Below are 18,325 nucleotides of genomic sequence, written 5' to 3'. Positions count from 1 at the left end.
ATTACAAAATCACTTCTCATTCTCCCTACCCCCAACCCCTGGCAACTATCAATCTATTTTCTATCTGTAGAGATTTACCTATTTTGGATATTTCATATAAATGGAGTCACAATATATGACCCTTTACATCTAGATCTTTTGCTTAGCATGATGTTCTCAAGGTGTATCTGTGTTGTAGCATGTGTCAGCATGAGATTGGCTTATATAATCAGAGGCTGGATAGTCCCAGTTGGGAAAACCGGTAGATGCTCAGTCCAAGAAACTGGAAGTCTCAAAACACGGGGGACCAATGGTGGAGCTCCAGGCTGAGGCTGAAGGCCTAGAAGCTCCTTGGAAAGTTGCTGGTGTGAGTCAGTGTTGAAAGACTGAAGATTCTGGAATCTGATGTCATCAGGCAATGACAGCAGCAAAAACACCCAAACCAAACAAAACAAAAAAAGAATCCACTCTAGAACAACTGAGTTTACACCCTTGTACACACGACCCCCTTCTTCCACTTTTTGTTCTAGTCAGGATGCCCTCAGTCCACTGGACAGTGCCATCCATGTTCAGGGTGGGTTCACCAAGCCACAGGCCAGCCAACTCTGGGACATCCTCAGAGACACACCAAGAAGTGAGCTATCAATTTTCTAGGTCTCTCAATCCAGTCAAGTTGACAAGGATTAACCCTCACAGCCAGGAATTCAGATCTTTAATTGTGCAAACAAATTTGTGCCTTAGGCCCTGGAAGCCCACTTTCTTGAGCAAGTCATCCTCTGGAATCAATCCTGGAACCAGGGTTGTTCTAAAGCTCTTGATGAAACTATGTAATTGGGGGAAGGCAGGGCCTCTATTGAGGCAGATCAGAGGGAAGTGGGGTGGGGTTAAGCACTGATAAATACTGCTGAAGAATTAGCTTTGTGTTGAGCTTTCTTTATGCCTGTGTTGTTATCAATATCTGTGTGTACATATATGTATGTATATATATTATTTATTTTCTGTGAATGAGTGAAAGCACCAGGAGTGGGCCATTTCAGTCCTTTGAGAGACAGTAGGCTGATCATTCCCTTATGCCTGGCAGCCTGGAGCCAGGCACTGGCGGCTGAGCAGCCCCTTCTCTGGTAACCAGGTGAACTTCCCTTCTGGCATCCTGGTTCTTTTGAACACTTTATGATCATTCTGAGAGCACTCCAGCTGCAAGGACTGCAACTGATGCCACAACTCCTGTTCCAGGAAGTCTTGCTCAAGTCACAACTGCTCCAGACCAACCTGTGCTGGCCTTGGAAGGCAGCACCCCAGCAAGACAAGCCTGAGTGAATTTTAGGTGACTTTCCAGGTATTCTCACTCAAGAAGGGAAGGGGAACACCTCCTGAGAAACCCAGCAAGAAGCCAGTGGTTTGTGGAACTAGAAGCTGTGCTGTGATTGGTGCAAATATAATCCTTTATTTGCAGGCCACACCCACATCTCTCCCTGGCCATAAAACCAGGCTGTTCAGCTTACTGTTTTTATTCATTTATTTATTCTTTTATTCATATGTGCATACAATGTTGTTCAGCTTACTGTTGGAGCCAGCCTGGAGACACTCCTGTCCTGTCCCTGGTGTAGCAACCTTAGAGCCATAAAGGGCTTCTGTGAATGGCAGCAGAGGAGGGAGCAGTGGCAGCAGAGCAGCAGTGGCAGTTAGCAGTGAGAGGGTGGTGAGAGTTCCAGAGAGTGGCAGAGGAGATGACAAAGGATGCATTTCTATAGAGAAGATGGAAAGTCAAGACTGAAGACTACAAGAGGTGGTGGGTGAGAGACTGCAGACGCCCAGTGCTGGTTGTTTCTGAGAGCTGCAACACAAGCCGCTGTAAAGGCCAAGGGTCCCCACACCTGAGGCTTAGGGAACTTTCACTGGCTGCTGCTTAGAGCTGAACATTTCCCTAGCTGCAGCGTGCAGGCAATTGGAACTCAGAGCAGTAAGCCTCTAAGCTGAACACCAGAACTGTTAGGCTTTGTCTTCTAAGGCCTTGAATCCGAAGTCTGTAGATTCAGGGTTTGGAGCGATGACCTCTGAGTCTTCCAGCCCAGCCTCTGGCACTGAAGCCCAGGGTTACCAACACTAGAAAAGTCACCCGTTGCCTACTCATAGTTTCCATCTGAGCAGAGCAAAAGAACCCCAGGCAGCTCATTGATAACAGTATGATAACATCTGATTCCTCTACCTGAATCTTCTCAGGGTGATTTTGTCTATGGCCTTGGTTTGGTTCTAAGGCCTGTATATGTTCTGGTCATCTCTGAAGTAGGTGCCACCTTTTCTATCATGAAACCAAATTTGGATCCTGAACTCTTCAGTGTTGCTGTCTAAAGCAAGTCTTTGGAAACATAACCTGGGTAAGGTTTTGGTTGAATGTCAACAAGGATCTTCAATGGATCCTCTGTGACTGTGGTGCAGCTGTGCCTGGCTGGCTCTAACATTCCAGAGATGTTGGAAGAGAATCCTGGTGTCCATCCTAGATGCAGGTAGGTAGCTGCATCCTAGTGCAAATCTGACCAGGCTTGTGCTGCCTGAAGACCCTTAGCTAGCTGTCTGATTCCTACAGCATATTAACTTCAGGTCATCCCAGGGACCTGTGAATTCAGATTCAAGTACTGTCATTATGATGACATCTAGCACCAAAAATATGGGGCAAGGTGCCAGTGGCTCACGCCTGTAATCCTAGCTACTTGGAAGCTGAGATCAGGAGGTCGTGGTTTGAGGCCAGCCCAGGCAAATAGTGTTCAACACCTCATCTCCAAAATAACCAGAGCAAAATGGACTAGAGGTATGGTTCAAGTGGTGGAGCACTTGGTTTGCAAGTATGAAGCCCTGAGTTCAAACCCCAGTTCCATCAAAAAGTATATATGTATATTTATATTTATATGGTATGACTAATTCATGTAGAGGTCATTATAATTAATAATACATTGCTGCTGGATCTATCATAGTTTCAGTCTGCGGATTCTAAAAATGTGATCGTGCTGGTGACTCACACTTGTAATCCTAGCTACTTAGGAGGCAGAGATTGAGAGGATCAAGGTTCGAAGCCAGCCTGGGCAAATAATTCATGAGACCCTATCTCAAAATCCCCAACAAACAAAAAAATGCCTGGAGGTGATGCTCAAGCAGAAGACAGCCTGCCTAGTAAGCATGAGGCCTGGAGTTCAAACCCCAGTACCACACACACACACACACAAAAAGTGTTATCTTAAAGGGATATTCAAATTATTTTGACATTAAAAAAGGATTTTGTGTGTGTGTGTGTGTGTGTGATGCTGGGGATCAAACTCAGGACCTTGCATATGTAGGCAAGTGCTCTTGCACTGGCTGGCCTTTGTTTTTTTTTTTTTTTTTTGGCTGTACTGGGATTTGAACTCAGGGCTTCATGCTTTCTAGGCAAGCATTTAACACTTGAGCCAGAAATCCTCTAGAAATCCTAGTTTTGGAGCTGGCAGAATAGCTTAAGTGGTAGAGTGCCTGCTTAGCAAGAGTGAGGCCCTGCGTTCAAACCCCAGTACTGCCAAACAAAACAAAACAAAAACCAAAAAAACTCTAGAAGTCCTAGTTTTTTTGAGACAAGGTCTCACTACACATCCCAGACTTGCCTTGAACTAATGATCTTTCTACTAGGCTTCCTGATTGCTGAAATCATAGGCATGTGCCACCACACCTGGCTGAAAGAAGGCTTCTTATCTAGATAATGGAATATTATCCAGTACTAAAAAGATGTGCTATCAAGTCATAAAAACACACGGAGAAATGTTAGATGGATATTACTAAAGAAGCCAAACTGAAAAACTCCCTATGGTTTGGTTCCAACCATATCCAGACATTCTGGAAAAGGCAAAATTACAGAGACTATAAAAAGATGAATGGTTACTGCAAGTCAAGGGGAGGGAGGGATGGCAGAGAAGACTTTTAGGGCAGTGAAGTTTTCTGTGTGATGCCACAATGGTAGATTCATGTCATTATATATATTATATATTTGTGAAACCCCAGAGTGGGTAACACTCACCGCAAAGCCTGGTGTAGACGATGGAGTTTGGCTGATGATGACGTATCAATGTGAGTTCATCAGCTGATGTTGTTGGGAGGGAGGCTGTGTGTGTGGATAGGGGTTTTCTGGGAACTGCCTCTACTTTCTGCTCAATTTTACCTTGAATCTAAAACTGCTCTACAAAATGAAGCCTGTTATTTTTTTTCAAAGGGATTTTTATCTTTAACAAATGTTGGGAAGCCACAGCTGGGCTCTGGACCACACTGGTCCTCTTGCATCACGCCTTAGCACTGTCTCCTTCAAGGCTATCCTTCCCCTCCTCCTCTGCCTGGCTCAGCTCAAGTGTCTGGTTCATGGTGAAGGCTTCCTTGGAGCATCTTTCCAAGCACAGCCCTCCCCCACGTTCTTCAGCATCGGCAGACAACTGTGCTTACGACTCTATTCTCACTCATTATCTATGACTTATGCGTCATTCTCCCCAGCTGGATTGTTCTTTCATGTAAAGGGCAGTGGCCTGGAATGGGGTGGCAGCCTTGGATGGGAAGATCTGTGTGGCACAGCTGAGGCAAGTTCCCCAAACTCCAAAGCCCAGACTGCTCCTCTCTCTATCTCTGTTTCACATGTGGTATTTCATCTGATCCTTTCATCAACCTTCCTGGCTGCTGACGAGGAAATGGAGCCTCCCCCGTGTTCAGAGGCGTGCCCAAGGCACATAGGGGAGAGGCAGATTGGAACACATATCTTCTGACCCTCTCTGACCCTGGGACCAGAATGCCATGTTGACTTTGTGTAGCAGAAACACAGCTGAGCTACAGACCTGGAGTAAGAGTCAGGACATGGTGACCCAGATGGTCTAGCTTTGCTCCCTGGTTCCTGAGCATGCCAGGGGTTGATGAGGGAACCCTGCTTCCTCCTGCTGGGGTTGCTTCCTTCTAGTTTGGGCCTGGATTTCCTCACCTGGCACCTGGCACCCCTCAGAGAGCTGGGTCAGCAGGCAGAGATGGAGCTCTTGGCTTTAGATCCCTTCAATTTCTCTGTCCTTTTGGTTCAGAAGACACATAATCTCTTTGTGCTCTCCTCCTTTCCCTCCAGCAACTTTGGCCCTGTGTGAGCCTAGGCAAGGTCTGTTGTCTCTGGCCTCAGTGTCTCCCTCTGGGAAAGGGGCTGGTTGGGGTCTGTTCCTCCTGCCACAGGGCTGGGATGCAAACCCAGTATAGCTCCGGGGCTGTATCTGGAGGCTGCACTCTGGATCCTCCCACACGCTGGGCCCTCGGAGAATAAACTGCCTGCTAAGGATATTTTCAGACACAACTTAGTTGAATAAGTCATGAACAGGAAGAGAGAGCCCTGTGACAGCTCTCTGAAGGCCTGGAGCTGGTTCCTGAGAAAGCTGAGAACACTGCCTGCCCTGTGCCAGGGGCCCTGCCCCCCAAACTCCACTCCAAACCACATCTTCCTCTTTTCTACAGAGCCAGCTCAGCTTCCCTGCTGTGGGGGGCCTTCCCGACCTGCCTCCACCTGTGAGCAGCTCTAGGTTTCTTGGTTTTGTGTCTTGATCCAGTGTCTTTTTCATTCTATTTATTTTTGAAAAACACCAATTGAGTCCCTGCCTAGGGTGGGGGTGGGTTGGAGGCCAGAAAAATAAACAAGGTGTGGTCACCCGGAGTTGCTCATCTGTGGGGATTTTGAGGCAGGAACACACATGCAAAGGAAGGTAATGCGTGTGATAAGATCAATGCTGGGTGTTCCTCAGAAGAGGGGACCTCAGGCCAAGCTGGGAAGGACTGAGGTTCAGGGAGGCAGTGCTGGCGCTGGCTTTGCCCAGTGTACATCTTTTGCTCCCATTTCCCCTCCTGTTGGTGTTTTTCCAAACTTAATTCTTCTGTACCAGTGGCTCTGTTAGGCACTGGAGGACACACACACACACTGATTTTAGTTAAAGAACAAATATGCAAGAACCAATACATATCTTTATTTTGGAGAGACCTAATTTAGATTCCAAGTCACCTTTTGGCTGAGTGAGTGAGTGTCTGTGTTAATTCATTTTCCATCACTGCTGTGAAAAAACACTTGAGACAATCAACTTCTAAGGGGAAAGATTTATTTTTGGTTCATAGTTTGAAAGCTTTCAGCCCATGGTTGCTTGGCCCTGTCACCCAGGGTCTATGGCAGCACCAGGACATGATTGCAGGGAGCATACAGTGGAGGAGGTCTGTTTACCACATAGCAGCTAAGAAGGAGAGAGAGAGAGAGGGAGAGAGAGAGGGAGTGAGAGAGAGGATTTGCCAGGATCCTAATGTCATCTTCACAGGTCCACCCCCAATGACCTAACTTCCTTCCACTAGTTCCCACTCCTAAAGGTTCCTTTACCTTCCAATAGTGTCACAGGCTGGTGACCAAGCCTTTGTACTGAAATTTTGGGGGAAATTTAAGATCCAAACCATAGTAGTGTTGTTGTTATGTTTTGAATATGCAGTGTCCCCAAAATGCTTATTTTTTTTTTCCTGCAGTACTGGGGTTTGAACTCAGGGTCTACACCTTGAGTTACTCCACCAACCCTTTTTTGTGAAGGGAGGATAGGGCCAGAACTCAGGAGCCCAATCCCACAATAAGTAACCCATCCCAGAAATAGCATTAGTTTATTTAGGTGACCTAGTCACCTCTTAAAGCTTCCAACTCTGAACATTGGTACAATGACAACTAAATTCCCATGTGAATTTTTAGAGGATATTCAAACCATAGCATCAGGAAATACCATCTTTTGTCCTCTTGCAGCCACCTATCAAAGATGGTACAAAGTTCCAGATCATGGTAGGGCCAAGGGCTGTGCCCATTGGTGACTTCTAGGTTGTCCTTTGTGCTGTGGAGGCTCTCAAGGGCTTTCTCTGCTGGGTCTTTAGGGCTCAGGGCACAGGAATTGCAGATGGGGCAGCAATGATGTGGCTATTTCTGGTCATTTGTTGGAGAACTATAGGCTGTGGTTCCCATTGCTGGCAGTGCCTCTTCCTTGCCTCTCAGGCTCAGGGGAATCTCTTGTTAGTCCTACAGAATCGCTCTTCCCATGTTTCCGAGAGAGTCTCCTCTCCTTCAAGGACACCTAGCATGTTCACTTAGGGGAAACAAGCCAGAAAGGAAAGTCATTGTTAGTGTGATGGCTGGATTGTGTGCCCCCATCCCCAATTTGTATGTTGAAGTCCTAGTCCCCATTATCTGAGAATATAGCAGTGCTTGGAGATAAAGGCTTTGAAGAGGTAATTAAGTTATGAGGTCTGTATGGTGGACCCTAATCCAGTATGACTGGCGTCCCTAGAAGAGGAGGAGGTTAAGACATAGATGTGTGCACAGAGGAAAGATCATATGGAGGCACCAAAAGACAGCCATCTACAAGCCAAAGAAAGAGGTCTTAGAAGAAAACAACTCTGTGGGTCCCAGACTTCAGAACATCAAGAATTTTTTTTTTTTGCAGTTCAAGGCACCCAGTCTGTGGTATTTTGTTACAGCAGCATGTCCACTGTATTTCTTGTTGCTATAGCAGAATGCCTGAGACTGGATAACTTATGAAGGAAGGAGGTTTATGGCTCAGCGATTGGGAAGTCCAAGAATATGGTGCTAACATCTTGGCTTCTAGCAAGGGTCTCATGCTGATTCAACTCATGTTAGAGAGCAGAAGGGCAAGGGGACGTTTGTGAAAGAGAGGTTGCATGGTGAGAGAAGAAGCAAGAAAAAGCCATGGAAGTTGAGTGTGTGTCTTAACAACCTGATGTCAGGGTAACTAATGCAGTCCTGCCTGAGAATTCACCTGAAAAAAAGATTAATTCCTTCACTTCCCAACACTTAAAGAATTGAGCCTTGTGGGGAGTTTTGGTGGGGACAAACCACAGTGAAGCCATGATATGGTCCTAGCAGACTAATACAGTCAAGATTTCTGTTCTGCTGCTATAACAAAGGAACCCAAAATACAGAGGCTTAAATGAAATGGAAGTTAATCTTATCCCATGAATTAGTCTAAAGGTGGGTGCCAGTGATGACACTGGGCTGGGGGTCCACACTTCTTACTTGCTGCTCTGACATCTCCTGGGATTTTGTCCTTATCTCTGTGATCCTAGAAAACTCTCAGATGATGTCTCTGGGTCCAGTGTGGACCCAGGCCAGCAGGAATGGGTAAAAAGGAGAAGGGAAGGGAGGCCCCTTCCTTTTAAGGGCAAGACCCAAAAGGTTTGTGCATCACTCTGCTGGTAGAGTAATGAACTAAATTTGGTCTCATAGCCACGTATAACCACAAGGGAGACAGGGAAATGTAGTCTTTATTCTGGTTGTCAAAATGTGGAGGTTCAAATACTACAAAATGTGAGAAGATAAAGAGCTGGGGGTGTAGCTAAGTGGTACAATGCTTGCCTAGGAAGTGCCAGGGCCTGAGTTCAAAACCTTGGTGGAGGGAGGGGAGAGGGAGAGAGAGAGAGACAGACAGACAGAATTTCACATCGGGTCCTTTTAGCATTATGCATCTGTTTATATGACAAATTAGGCAAACTATAGAGGTAGAGGTGTCCAGAGATAATATTAGCTACCATCCCCTTCAGAATTCCAGAGTGGAATGGAGCTTGGAATGGATTTTGGTGAATTTCATTGGGTCTCAAAGAGTGAAATACTTCATCCAATACCTGAATTACAACCGCTGAGACAGGAACTGGTGGTGTGGGCTTCCAGAACCTGTTTCTCTCTGCCCCAGAGAGCTTGAAGAAGGTGTCACAGAGGAGGTGACACTCTGGATTCCTTAAGGGAGGAAAATGTTTGTCAGTCAGAAAAGGGAGGAAAAGCTGCCCCAGCCAAGGGAAGTTTTATCATGAAGCATCAAGGCTTAGCAGGAGCAGACGATTGGGCCTGAGGTTTGCGAATGTGTTGAGGATTACCACATTCTCAGTTGATATGGTGTTCGTACCTTGTCTCTTCTGCTTACTCAAGATGGTTGACATTTTTTTGAAGATCTCCCCTACCTTGCTGTTTGGGGATGTGTGTTATCACCAGCTTGGCTCCTGGGTTTTTGTGAAGAAAAAACTGGTGAGGGGGTAGAAAGAGAGATACAGTTGGATGGGGCCATGCATCAGGAAGAGCTGATCATCCAAACAAAAAGTCAATAAAGAAATCCAAGATCTAAAATATGCAATAGATCAAATGGACCTAGTAGATGTCTACAGAACATTTCATCCAACCTCTACACAATATACATTCTTCTCAGCAGCCCATGGAATCTTCTCCAAAATAGATCATATCCTAGGGCACAAAGCAAGCCTCAGCAAATATAAGAAAATAGAAATAATACCGTGCATACTATCTGATCACAATGCAGTAAAAGTAGAACTCAACAACAAAAGTAAAGACAAAAAACATGCAAACAGCTGGAAACTAAATAACTCATTACTTAATGAAGAATGGATCATCGATGAAATAAAAGAGGAAATTAAAAAGTTCCTGGAAGTCAATGAAAATGAAAACACAACCTACCGGAACCTATGGGACACAGCTAAGGCAGTCCTGAGAGGAAAGTTTATAGCCATGAGTGCATATATTAATAAGACTGAAAGATCCCAAATCAATGACCTAGTGATACATCTCAAACTCCTAGAAAAACAAGAACAAGCAAATCCCAAAACAAATGGAGAGAAATAATAAAAATAAGAGCTGAAATCAACAAAATAGAAACAAAAAAAAAACCATACAAAGAATTAATGAAACAAAAAGTTGGTTCTTTGAAAAAATAAACAAGATCGATAGACCCCTGGCAAACCTGACTAAAATGAGGAGAGAAAAAACCCAAATTAGTAGAATTAGGAATGCAAAAGGGGAGATAACAACAAACACCATGGAAGTCCAAGAAATCATCAGAGACTACTTTGAGAACCTATATTCAAATAAATTTGAAAATCTTAAAGAAATGGACAGATTTCTAGATACATATGATCATCCAAAACTGAACCAAGAGGAAATTAATCACCTGAATAGACCTATAACACAAAATGAAATTGAAGCAGCAATCAAGAGTCTCCCCAAAAAGAAAAGTCCAGGACCTGATGGATTCTCTGCTGAATTCTATCAGACCTTTAAAGAAGAACTGATACCAACCTTCCTTAAACTGTTCCACGAAATAGAAAGGAAAGGAAAACTGCCTAACACATTTTATGAAGCCAGTATTACACTTATCCCAAAACCAGGCAAAGACACCTCCAAAAAGGAGAACTATAGGCCAATCTCCTTAATGAACATTGACGCAAAAATCCTCAATAAAAATAATAGCAAACCGAATTCAACAACACATCAAAAAGATTATTCACCAAGACCAAGTAGGCTTCATCCCAGGGATGCAGGGATGGTTCAACATACAAAAATCAATAAACATAATAAACCACATTAACAGAAGCAAAGACAAAAACCACTTGATCATCTCAATAGATGCAGAAAAAGCCTTTGATAAGATCCAACACCATTTCATGATAAAAGCTCTAAGAAAACTAGGAATAGAAGGAAAATTCCTCAACATTATAAAAGCTATATATGACAAACCTACAGCCAGCATTATACTTAACGGAGAAAAACTGAAACCATTCCCTCTAAAATCAGGAACCAGACAAGGATGCCCACTATCTCCACTCCTATTCAACATAGTACTGGAATTCCTAGCCAGAACAATTAGGCAAGAAGAAGGAATAAAAGGAATACAAACAGGTAAAGAAACTGTCAAAATATCCCTATTTGCAGATGACATGATCCTATACCTTAAAGACCCAAAAAACTCTACTCAGAAGCTTCTAGACATCATCAATAGCTACAACAAGGTAGCAGGATATAAAATCAACCTAGAAAAATCATTAGCATTTCTATACACTAACAATGAGCAAACTGAAAAAGAATGTATGAAAACAATTCCATTTACAATAGCCTCAAAAAAAATCAAATACCTAGGTGTAAACCTAACAAAAGATGTGAAAGACCTCTACAAGGAAAACTATACACTTCTGAAGAAAGAGATTGAGGGAGACTATAGAAAGTGGAGAGATCTCCCATGCTCGTGGATTGGTAGAATCAACATAGTAAAAATGTCGATACTCCCCAAAGTAATCTACATGTTTAATGCAATTCCCATCAAAATTCCAATGACATTCATTAAAGAGATTGAAAAATCTACTGTTACATTTATATGGAAACACAAGAGGCCACGAATAGCCAAGGCAATACTCAGTCAAAAGAACAATGCTGGAGGTATCACAATACCTGACTTCAAACTATATTACAAAGCAATAACAATAAAAACAGTATGGTACTGGCACAAAAACAGACATGAAGACCAGTGGAACAGAATAGAGGACCCAGATATGAAGCCACACAACTATAACCAACTTGTCTTTGACAAAGGAGCTAAAAATATACAATGGAGAAAAGACAGCCTCTTCAACAAAAACTGCTGGGAAAACTGGTTAGCAGTCTGCAAAAAACTGAAACTAGATCCATGTATATCACCCTATACCAAGATTAACTCAAAATGGATCAAGGATCTTAATATCAGACCCCAAACTCTTAAGTTGACACAGGAAAGAGTAGGAAATACTCTAGAGTTAGTAGGTATAGGTAAGAACTTTCTCAACGAAACCCCAGCAGCACAGCAACTAAGAGATAGCATAGATAAATGGGACCTCATAAAGCTAAAAAGCTTCTGTTCATCAAAAGAAATGGTCTCTAAACTGAAGAGAACACCCACAGAGTGGGAGAAAATATTTTCCAAGTATACATCAGACAAAGGACTGATAACCAGAATATATAGGGAACTTAAAAAACTAAATTCTCCCAAAACTAATGAACCAATAAAGAAATGGGCAAGTGAACTAAACAGAACTTTCTCAAAAGAAGAAATTCAAATGGCTGAAAAACACATGAAAAAAGGCTCACCATCTCTAGCAATAAAGGAAATGCAAATTAAAACCACGCTAAGATTCCACCTCACCCCTGTTAGAATAGCCATCATCAGCAACACCACCAACAACAGGTGTTGGCGAGGATGTGGGGAAAAAGGAACCCTCTTACACTGCTGGTGGAAATGTAAACTAGTACAACCACTCTGGAAAAATATTTGGAGGCTACTTAAAAAGCTAAACATTTATCTACCATTTGATCCAGCAATACCACTCTTGGGGATATACCCAAAAGACTGTGACACAGGTTACTCCAGAGGCACCTGCACACCCATGTTTATTGCGGCACTATTCACAATAGCCAAGTTATGGAAACAGCCAAGATGCCCCACCACTGACGAATGGATTAAGAAAATGTGGTATCTATACACAATGGAATTTTATGCAGCCATGAAGAAGAGCGAAATGTTATCATTCGCTGGTAAATGGATGGAATTGGAGAACATCATTCTGAGTGAGGTTAGCTTGGCCCAAAAGACCAAAAATCGTATGTTCTCCCTCATATGCGGACATTAGATCAAGGGTAAACACAACAAGGGGATTGGACTTTGAGCACAAGATAAAAGCTTTAGCACACAAGGGAGGGGTGAGGATAGGTAAGACACCTAAAAAATTAGCTAGCATTTGTTGCCCTTAACGCAGAGAAACTAAAGCAGATATCTTAAAAGCAACTGAGGCCAATAGGAAAAGGGGACCAGGAACTAGAGAAAAGGTGAGATCAAAAAGAATTAACCTAGAAGGTAACACACATGCACAGGAAATCAATGTGAGTCAATGCCCTATATAGCTATCCTTACCTCAACCAGCAAGAACCCTTGTTCCTTCCTATTATTGCTTATACTCTCTCTACAACAAAATTAGAGATAAGGGCAAAATAGTTTCTGCTGGGTATTGAGGGGGTAGGGGGGAGAGGGAGGGGGCGGAGTGGGAGGTAAGGGAGGGGATGGGGGCAGGGGGGAGAAATGACCCAAGCCTTGTATGCACATATGAATTAAAAAAAAAAAGAATAAATGTGAGGAAATGGAAAGTTAAGCTGAGACGAGGTGATATGGTCTGATAGCTATTGCTGTGGTTTGTCCCCACTAATGCTCAAGTTGAAAACTGATTCCCAATAGAATGGTGTTAAAAGAGGTGGGACCTTTAAGAGCTGATTAGGTCATTTGAGGGATTGATACCTTTTTCACAGGATCGTGTTCTTACTCTTGTGGGACTGGATTAGTTATTGTGAGAGCTGCAACAGCCAGCTGCCCCATGTTTTCTCTCTTCCATAGGTGCCTGTTTGCGCATTCTGCTTTCTGCCATGGCTTGAAGCAACGCAAGGCCCTTACCAGCACCATGCTTTTGGACTTCCCAGAACTGTGGACCTAAATAAACTTCTTCCCTTATAAATTGCTCAGTCTTAGGCATTTTGTTATAGCAACAGAAAACAGACTAAGACATATGTCTAATTAAAGTCTAGATGAAGACGAGAGAAAGAGTGAGGGACAGGCAGTATGGAAGTCACACCTATCGTTAATGTATGATTAGGAAAAATTAACAAATCTTCCATTGTAGTGGAATATATAAGGAAAATATATCAAGCTGAGTGCTGATGGCTGACACCTGTAATCCTAGCTACTCAGGACTCGGGGATCAGGAGGATCAAGGTTTGAAGGCAGCCTGGGCAAATAACTTGGAAGACCCTATTTAAAAAAGAAGCACAAAAAGGGCTGGTGGAGTGGCTCAAGGTGTAGGCCCTGAGTTCAAACCCCAGTACCCCCCTAAACAAAAATCAGCAATGATATAATGACTTGAAAAGTGGGTTGGGGATGTGGTTCAGTGTTAGAGCACTTGCCTAGTGAGTTTGAAGCCCTGGGTTTGATCCCCAACACTGAGAAAAACCACAACTGAAAAGTTTGTCCTAATGGACCCATGGAAAATTTGGCACCCAACAGTTAAAGGACTCATTTTTTCCAAGCACACATGGTACACTTATAAACATCATGAAAATTTCCCCTAAATTTCTAAGAATAAACATATATATATATATATATAGAGAGAGAGAGAGAGAGAGACACACACACACACACACACACACACACACACACACACACACATACACACAGTCTCTGTTCACACGACAATTCAACTGGAAGTTTACAACAAAAGGACAACTCCAAACATTTTCTCTGTGCTTGGAAAAAGAAACATTCTAAATGTTCCATAAATCAAGAATAAATCAGACATAAATTTAAAAGAACTTAGAACAGAACAATAGTGGAGACGCTACACTTAAAAACTTGTAGAACGCAGCAAAAATATTTCAAGGGAAATTTAGTCTTCAGTTTTTACACCAGAAAAGAGAAAAGAGAAAAGAGGCCGGTGAGCACTGATATGTCATGTGTCCTTTAGATCTGAGGGCACAGAACAAGAGAACACTTCCCAAGAAAGTAGAAGGAAAGACATAGTAAAAAATAGAGCAGAAATCATAAAGGAGATAAAAATGATTTAACGGACAGTCTCAACAAAGCTAAAAGCTGCTTTTTCTGAAAGACTAATAAACAGACAAACTGATGGTGTAACTAGGAAAGGGAGAAGGAAGGAGAGAGGGAGAGAGTGTGAGAGACAGAGAGAAAGAGAGAGAGAGAGAGAGAGGGAAAGAGAAGAGAGAGAGCATCAACATCGTGAGGGAGAAGGGACAGTGCAGACAATAACATTCACAAGTGTAAGAATACACTGACAGCAAGAAATACCACCAGGGACGGCGCCATTGCGCGGCGCTGGTCCCCGCGGGGGGTGCTGGCTGCTGCCAGTCCCTTGACCTTCCCGGGTCGCTTCTCGCTGTCCTGTCCCAGGAGCCCGGCGGGTCCGGGGCTCTGGTCCGTGTTCGTGCCGGCATGTGGCTGTGGGAGGACCAGGGGCCTCCTGGGTACCTTCTCCTTCTTACTGGTGCTGCTGATGGTGACGTGCAGCCCCTCCAACGCCTGCCTTCTCACCGGCAGTCTCTCCGTCCTGCTGCGCCTCGTCAGCTTCGAACCCGTGCCTTCCCTCCGGGTCCTGCAGGTGCTCAAGCCCCGGGATCGCGTCTCTCCGCCACTGCCCACCGCGGCAGCAGCCACGACGCGCCCGAGAACCCGCTGGCGGCCATTCGGCAGGTGAGAATGGAGCAGGTGTGGAGTTGGACGTTGAGTTTACTTCCGACGGGGCTCCTGTCTTGATGCATGGCAGCACAGTAGAGAGGACGACAGACGGGACTGGTCCACTATGGGATTTGACATTGGATTAAATTAGGAAACTTAACCCTGCAGCAAATCACAGACTCAGGGATGGTTTCCCTGACAAAGATCCCCACCCTGAGGGCAGCCGGCACGGAGTGCCTGAACCATAACCTCACGGTCCTCTTTGATGCCAAAGGCCATGCAAATATGGCTACTAATGCTCTGAAGAAAATCTATTTGGAATTCCCACAGCTACACAATAGTAGCATGGTCTGCTCATTCTTGCCAGAAGTTATCTATAAGATGAGACAACCCGATCAGAACATAATAAGAGCTTTAACTCACAGACCCTGGAGCCTGAGCCACACAGGTGACAGGAAGCCACGCTTCAGTGCTTTCTGGAAACAGTCCATGTTTGTTGTGTGGGACATTTTGCTCGATTGGAGTATGCATAATGTCTTGTGGCACCTGTGTGGAATTTCAGCTTTCCTCATGCAGAAGGATTTTGTATCCCCGGACTATTTGAAGAAGTGGGCAGCCAAAGGAGTTCACGTTGTTGGTTGGACTGTCAACACTTTCGATGAAAAACAGTACTAGGAAACCTATCTCCACTCTAGCTACATCACTGACAGCATGCTGGAGGACTGTACACCCCAGTTCTAGACTTCCTGGGGAGGAAACATGACTGCTGAACCTGCCTTGTGGCCTCAGACAGGGTATCAAAGTGCCCTCTGTGCTAGTTCAAGCCCTGGGGGACCAGGTGGCTCACACAGGCAATAGTAGGTAACTGTATTTTTACCTAAACACTGAGAACCCAGTGTTGCCACCATGCACCATGGAATGGTGCCATTGCTCTTGAAAATCTGGGTCTGAGAAAAGGCCCAGCAGCCCCAGCACCCTGGCTGAGGCATGCCTAAGACCCAGTGAGTGTGAGCACAAAGCGTGCCCTGCAGTTAGGGGACATGGTTGCAAATGCATGCGACTTGCATGAGCACTGGGAGTTGACGTTTTAAAGTTTGCCACACCTAAGTAATTCATTTGTTTCAAATATTTGTACTCAGCTCTGTTAATGGCATACTGTAGATGTCAGACTTGTGACCATACTAATAAAATCATTAAAGGGGGCACAAAAACAAACAAACAAACAAACAAACAAAAAAAAACAAGTAATACCACCAATAGATACTAGAAAATACATAATTTAACAAAACCATGTTAAAATGAAGCATTAATTCTAAACAGTCCTGTCACAATAATGTAGACCGGGGGATCTAACCCAGGGCTTCATGCATGCCAGGCCAATAAGAAAGCACTGAGTGGAATCTCCAGTCCAGTTCCGTATGATTTTATGGTAGCGCTCTATATTTTAGGGGACAGGTTCTAATTGCATTGTTTTGGTGCCGTTGTCGTTCGCCTTGTTTGTAGGCAGGCGCTTTACCACTTGGACCATAACCCCGGTCATTCCTGCTTTCATTATTTTTCAGATAGAGCCTCACTTTGATGCTCAGGCCAACCTGGACTGTGTCCTCCTATTTATGATTCCCATGTGGCTGGGATGACAGGTGCACACCACCATGCCCAGCTTTTACTGCTTGAGCTGGGGGGGGGGTTTCAAAAACTTTTGGCCTGGGCTGGCCTTGAACTGTGATCCTCCCAATTTCTATCTCCTGATTAGGTAGGATTATAGGCATGAGCCACTGAGCCTAGTTCATTTTTGCATGTTTTTCAACTTATCACCCAGATAAGTTGACAGAGGGTACACCCTCCAACTTCATTCTACAAAGCTAGTATCTTTTTTTTTTTGATAGTATGGGGATTTGAACTCAGGGCTCGAACTTGTGAGGCAGATGCTGTCCTCTTGAGCCACTCCTCCAGTCAAAGCTCATGTCTTGATACCAAAACCAGCTGAGGACAGGATGTTTTGTGAAAATCACATACTCATGTAAGTAATAAATATACATGCAAAATCCTAAGGCAAATGTCAGAGAATTGAATGAAATAGTAATAAAATGATAGAAATCCAAAACCAAGATTATTTTGACAAACAAAGGAGAAAAGTCTTTTGATCCATTCAATGGATAAAGAAAAAATTTCGTAAAATTGAACACTTAAGTGGTGGAATGATTCAAGCTGCAGAGCACCTGCCTCGCAAGCGTGAGGCCCTGAGTTCAAACTCCAGTGCTGCCAAAAAAGAAAAAATTGAATGCCCACTAATAAAAACTCAAAAAATGCAAATAGACTAGAATTTCTAAAACTGAAAAGGGAAATTAACACTCTGCAATAAGCTTCCTACTAAGTGGGAGAATGTTAGCAAGAGGCATTTCATATTAAATCATAAGGAAAGCATGGCTGCCTGCCATCACCACTCGTGTTCCACACTGTGCATTAACACGCATGCACGCACACACACATGTACACACGCACACATGCACACACATGTACGCACGCACACATGTACACCCATGCACACACATGTGCACACGGCTGGATCAGAAAAGAGGAAACTACACTGTTATTACTTGAAAATGATATGGCTTCTTTATAGGAAATCCAAAAGAACATATGTTATACATTATTTGAAATAAAAGAATTTAGCAAGGATGGATCAATAATATATGGAAGTGAATTGTGTCTCTAGACCTTAGCAACAAGCAATCAGGAAAAACAATAAACTTTGATGCAATGATGGTGGTGATGATAGACACTGAACTAGCATGCATATGAACAGACGATTTTATAGGACAGTGTGGATTGGTAAGAGCTTGTGGCTGAGGGAAGGTTGGAAGAATGGGCTCAGTGCTAACGAGTATGGGTTTCTTTTAGGAGGGGCCAAAGTGCTCTAAAATTAGACTGCGGTCATGGTTGCATAACCCTGCAAATGTATTAACACACATTGTCATGGACAATAGGTAGATGGGCTTCATATACCTCTTGCAATTGCTTTAAGTGGGGTGAGGAGGAGGTGAGGGGGAGAGATGATGGGGGCAGTGTAAATAATGTACAGTATAAGACTGATCAGAACCGTCACTGAATTCTCCCCGTACAATGAATATATCCTAATAAAAAATTTAGAATAAAAAAACCACATTGAATTGTGTAATTTAAATGAGTGAATTAAACTTCAATAAAGTTGTTTAAAAAAAGAATTCTAAGAGAATAAAAAGATGAGC

General features: G+C 43.6%; 1 pseudogene; it reads left to right on the top strand.

The window, feature by feature from the left end:
• Window positions 1-14,834: 14,834 nt before the first annotated feature.
• On the top strand, window positions 14,835-18,098 carry LOC109700934 (glycerophosphodiester phosphodiesterase 1 pseudogene; annotated as a pseudogene).
• The last annotated feature ends 227 nt before the right edge of the window (window positions 18,099-18,325 follow it).

The sequence above is a fragment of the Castor canadensis genome, chromosome 2, assembly GCF_047511655.1.
Source record: "Castor canadensis chromosome 2, mCasCan1.hap1v2, whole genome shotgun sequence".
Lineage (NCBI taxonomy): Eukaryota > Metazoa > Chordata > Mammalia > Rodentia > Castoridae > Castor > Castor canadensis.
The sequence above is the reverse complement of the archived record's forward strand: the minus strand, read 5'-3'. Positions and strand labels throughout refer to the sequence as shown.